Raw genomic sequence first — 6,132 nt, forward strand, 5'->3', positions numbered from 1 at the left:
AGTAGTGTGGGAGCACTTAGATTACAGTAGAGTTACCTCATTATACTTACTATTATGACTGCTACCATTTATTCACAGTAGTGAACACTGTGCTAAATAGTAAGCATATATAGGATCTAGGCTTTAAAAAATAATAACACAATTATAAGCACTGAGTAATCTTGAGAAATTGTGTTTAGTAAAAAGAGTTTGCTGGATCATTGTGTAAAGCCACGGAAATAGATGGTACATAGTTGTAAGAAACCTTTCCCATTGAAATGTAATTTTTTTCCATGTAAAATTCTGAAAGAAATTACATGTTGGAGATTGTGTGATTCACTAGTGTCCAATTCTGCAGAACCTGAGGCAGTCAGCCATTCTGTCTTTGACCTCTTCTGTGACTGCTAGGAAGGGTGACTGATAGTTGGATGATGGTGGTTTTTGAAGAGTAGTTTTCTTCTGTATCAATGGATAAGACATGTCAAACTTCTAGTAATTTTCAGCCACTCCTTCAGAAATAGCTACACTCTTTCATTTACTGTTGCACTATACTAGAGCCACATACCACGAAAGGGATAAAATTATGTTGTATGAGTTTTTATAGTTTAACGCATCCACATTTCCATTTTAGAAAGCAAAGAATATAAACAATACTTTTGCTTCCATGTCTGGATGATGTACAACAGCTCTATAATCAATGATAGAAAATGTTACTGAAAGGCCCCATAGGCCTCAAAGAGATAATGTGAATCAGCCATTAACAGTAAGTCATTATAGTACTTATTAAGTGAAGCCTTGGGGCTGTCATAGAGCCTAAAGGTTGACATAAATTTTTCATACACATTGAACTTTGCTAAATGTGCTTGCATTTGATTAATGATGACTTTTTTCAGTATGCTAATAAGAAGGAAAATACAACTTGGGCTGTGGCAGGGTGAGCAGCGTCCTGGAAGGGACTGCAGTGGTGGGGGAACAATGGGACTTCCTAAAGCCATCTTACCAAGCTCCAGGGAGTTTATTACTCCATGAAAAATTCTTTCTTACCACCCATTGATAGGGCACTCAGCACAGCATGCTGGACATGGAAATCAAGTTTTGTAGTAGAGGAAATGAATATGTCATGACTCTAAAATCACCACCCCCCTTAGAATTTCTATGTATCTCAAATAATACTACAGAAGCTCTCTGTGTTTAAAATCACCTCCATGAGATGAATGGTAAATAAGTTCTATATAAGATCTATTACTGCCAGAGCTGGAAAAAAGTTTGTGAATTGGCCAAAGCAGTCATGGATTCATGGAATAACTTAGTGCTGTCCAGACCTTTCTTCAAGTGAAGGGTTTCTTTAGTTGCTACTGCTTTTTGTCTTCTTTTCCAACCTGTGTGGATTTGGTCAGTTAAAATAGGCATGTTTTTCACTTGTTAATAGAGGAGAGAAAATAAGAGAGAGGTAAAGAATGAAAGGAAGATCATTAACTTCCGTTTAAAGCAGTCATAAAAAGTCTGAAGCCTTTTTCACCATATAATCACAGATCACAGAATATCCCAAAGTGTTAAGGACCCACCAGGATCATTGTGCTTCCACCACCCAGCAGCAACCAAGGCATAGCTGTGCTATTAATGCTGCTTCAGTGGAAACCAGGACAGGTAGGAGATGTTTTATACCTCATTACTACCAGCGGTGATGTTGCCTTACCAAAGCATATTTCCCACAGAAGCGTGGAGTTCTTTGTCTAACAATTTGGAGGTGTTAGGTGTGATGTTGCTGTTCTTGATGCAATTACAAGTTACTGAAAGTGAACTAAATGGAAACTAAATATCTGTATCCATCTTTACTCTGTGATTTTATATACTAAGTGTATGAATTTATATATAAAATATATAATTGTTTTTTTGAGTTTAGCAATTAGACAAATCACGAGAGCATCAGTGGTAATTTCAGAATTAGGTTCAATCCCCTTTCCCAGTTAATATATAATTATTTATACAGTGTGAATTAGCTTGAACAGAAAGTCTGGAGGGGCATATTTCTGACCTGGAAAGAGGCTGTATGCGTTCTCTTTCTTTCCAAGGAGAAACATGAAACGCTCCATAAATGCTGCTGAAATTACTACAGAGCCCTTGGCACGTATAACCCACTGCTTATGCACTGGAGATGGATTTTGGACACTGGCAAAATCCACTGTGCAAATAACACAGCTGCTCTTTGAGCATGAAGTCACAGCTTTTGTACTCCCTATGATATGAGAAGAGTAAAGAGCTAACTTCAGAAGCAGGTTTGAAGTTACTAAGGGAGGAGGTTAAAAAAAAAATATAGGCAAGGCCCAGGATTTTGTGCAGAACTACAAGAGGCACATTTTCCAGATGACTATGAATTTCACTTGCAAGAAGGTCCAAGTTGGTTAAAATTGTTATTCTTTTGACTTGGGTGTACATGGTGAGACAAGCTGAACCAGGGATAGATTTGAAATCTATCAAAAAAAGTTTCCCTATCAAAACCTGAGATTAATGACTAGTAGGCCACCTGAACAAGCTGAAAACATCACTCAGAGCAGAACCAAAAGCCAGGCTGTTCTCTGTGTTGGATTAAGGCATCAAGAAGTAAGTCCATCAGATGTTACATATAATAATACAGATAACAGTAGAAAAACTCGAGAGACTAGCAGCTAACTAACTAATATTAGTGAGCTCATTGATTGCCTTACACAAGCAATTTATTATTATTGTTGCTGTTGTTTTAATGCAGAATGTAATTCTGGTGCCAACTGTTCATCTCTGAGTACAGAACCTCTGTACCACCTCCTCATCAATATGGAAACTTGCAAAGATTTTTATTTACTGCAGTTTTCAATTAAAACAAAACAAAACACAACTGAGAATTCTCCTGGGATAGCTAAGGCATGAAAGAATTCCAGGCTTTCTGGTCCCAGGAAGCTAAGGTTGTCTCTTTGTGAGACAGATTTAAAGTTCCATTCTTCACTATTTCAGTAGGCTTATCAGCAACAACATAGTAAAACTGAGCATTTTATTTTGTCAGTCAACAGTGTGGAGCCAAGAAAACATGTAAATTATTTAAAATCTTTTCTCATCCGTGGTCATATCAGTTTCTGAGACACGACTGTGCACAATGTAAATGTTGGTATCAAGCTTACAAGCTTGTACCCTTTGACATGGTATCAAAACCTGCTTGACATATTGGCAACAACATGACAGAGACAACTTAAAAACCCCAAACAAACCCTTCCCTCCCCTATCAGTTTAGGTTTTGAGAGTTCCCTTAGCAACCAGCACTGAACCAGCATACCTAATTGCTTTTTGCTAGTGATGAGAAAAAATGTGTATGTTTACAGTGTGGCTATATGAGAGAAAGGGGACAGAACAACCTTCCTCGGATGAAAGATTTCTAGGTGACAAGCAGCCAGACAAGGAGGTGAGTATTTTTTGCCAGCAAGAGCACATACACATACTCCATTCACTGAAAGTATTTGGAAGAGTTTTCTTGTCTCCCCTACTCTTCCATCTCTAAATGATGCTGCAAGCAGAATGTATAAGAGGCTGAAGCATCGCTTGCATCCTTGCACTTGCTAGGATCCCTTAACTTACCTGCTTCAGAGTTGTGATGCTCCTCCTATTAATTATGGTTTGCCTTCAAACCCATTGAAGTTATAATGAATCTTTCTGTTGCCTTTCAGGAATGTGAAGCTCCATCAGGGAGTGAGGAAGACTGCCCCAAAACAACTCCTGCAGGTAAAATCCCTTCCCGGGTTCCTCAGGCGTTTGGAAACGCTGGCACAAACTACAGTCCCAGCTCACATTCTTCTCCAATTTGTGTTGGGGCTAACCCAGGACTGCTGTGCTGGGCAGATTTTTACACTCACATTATGAGCATGAGACTCCAGTGACCACTGCTGTGAAGTTTAACACAAATAGATGTTCTGTATCTGTGCCAAAATACACCGTTCATTGGGGTGCTGCAGATGATACCTAATGAGTATAATTCCCAGCATTTCAGAGGTAGTGTTGGCTGAGATTAGCAAGACTAACTTAATAAAGCACAATCATAATTGCATATTCAGTGGGAAAGGGAAAAATAATCAAATGAAAAAGGACAAAACCAGCAGGGAAAGAAAATTTATTTCCAAGCATCTACGAGAGTGCTACAAACAATAGAGACTAAAAACTCAAAGCATTTGAAACTTAAAAAATGTAGTTGACAATGTCCTTCTTAAAAATCAAACATAAAAATGTAGAAAATGCAGTTATTAATTCTAAACCTTGCTCAATAGTGAAACAAAACCAGATAGACAGCATCAATGAGGATGGAGTCCTACAAATGACTTTTTTTTTTTTTTTTTTAACTTTATTTCCATTTGTTAATTTGTAAATTGATACTCATTTCGTTTTTTAATATTTATTTAAATTTAAAATGGAGAAATGTGCAAATCTAGCAAAATATTCTTTGGATTATAAACAGAGAAAAATCAACAGGCAAAGGAATTTGAACCAAGTTAATAATAAACTATAGAATTATATAGAATGCATACAGCTATAATAAAGTGAAATATAACAATAAACATTATAGAGCAAATCTGCTGATTTAGCAAACTCTGCCTTATAAAACATAGGGATAATGGGACAAGTGAATATGTTGTGATTATAGAGCTGAAACGTCATTCATAATTTTAATGAGCTAAATTTTAATCTAACTACATACATGGGGGTCTTCAGAAAAGCAATACACCAACAGATCAGATTTCCTCTCAGATCAAGCAGTTGGGTACCTGACTGCAAATGAAGGACAGGGTCTGTAAAATGAACAGTAGAAAAATGGATATCACTTCTATTTATTGCCTCTTCCCATATTGCAGCTGCTGATCTCTGACCCTAAACAGCAAACTATATTAAATTTAGAAGAACTACAGCTGTACACAGATGCTGAAAATGTGGATGCACGGAACATATTCCAATCCCTTGCTCGTTCTGAACTAATATAAAAAAAGTTATAGATCATTTTTCGATTAAAAACATACATTACAAAGAACGACTCTGAAAGCACTCCGTATTTCTGTCATCACAAATCAAAACACCTTCCTATCAGTGGATGATTCTATTCTACTGCAATAAATGAAAAATAAAATAAAAGTAAGTGCCAGAAACTTAATTAATATTCACGTAAGGTAATTGCCAGGTAGAACAGTCTTTAGGGAATTTATAGCTAAATGGGGTCAGATTTCAGTCTCTAAAACCTGCAGTTTAGCACAGGCAGGGAAATCACAAGCCTGGAGTAAGCTGTAAGCACAGAGTACTCCTGTCCACTTGTAAAGTCAGTTCTGAAACCTCTGGAATTCCTAAGACGTAAGATAAATGCATATTATATGGGACATATTTAAAAGTATTACACTTAATTTAATCCAGAAAACACAGTAGTATTATAGGAAGATTATTACTGTGTTCTGGGAGCAGCCACAAGCTGTAGATAGAGGGTACAAAATGTTCACCAGACGTTACACTTTTTTTTTTTTTTTAAATCTAAGAAACATTTTTAAAATGTACTTGATTTTTAAATAATCACTTAACAAGGCAACAAACCAACTACAAACACATAATAAATAAGGCTATTAAAAGGTCACAACTGTAGTAAATTAGTCAGAACTATAAATGGGACATTAGAAACACTATGTTTTGTTCTTATATGCTTAATAACCAGAACAAGAATTAAAAAAAGAATCAGTTTATTTCAAAGTCTGCTTCTTATATTGAAGCACATATTAAAGCAACAGTACAATGTTCATAAAATATAAGTGTGATGCTGTAACATTTCTTACATGTCAGAATACTGATATTTGTATGTATACTAAAATAAGAATTTTAAAATTGTACAAATAGATACATTAAAAATGACATAGAAATAGGGCGCCTCCCACTGCAACAAGACAGAGTTTTTATATCTGGCACGTATTAGTTCAAGATGAAAGTATAAGCAAAAAGATTTACAAGAATCAGCTGTAACAAGTTTGATGCTCAAGAGACATAATAATTGTACATTGTACTGTACATACATCATATGGGTTTAAGCTGGCTGAATATTATATATTTCAAGTTTAAAAATGCACTACCATATAGAGTGTCCATAGTTTAAGGCGAAATTACAGC

Source organism: Tetrao urogallus (assembly GCF_951394365.1).
Source record: "Tetrao urogallus genome assembly, chromosome: 12".
NCBI lineage: Eukaryota > Metazoa > Chordata > Aves > Galliformes > Phasianidae > Tetrao > Tetrao urogallus.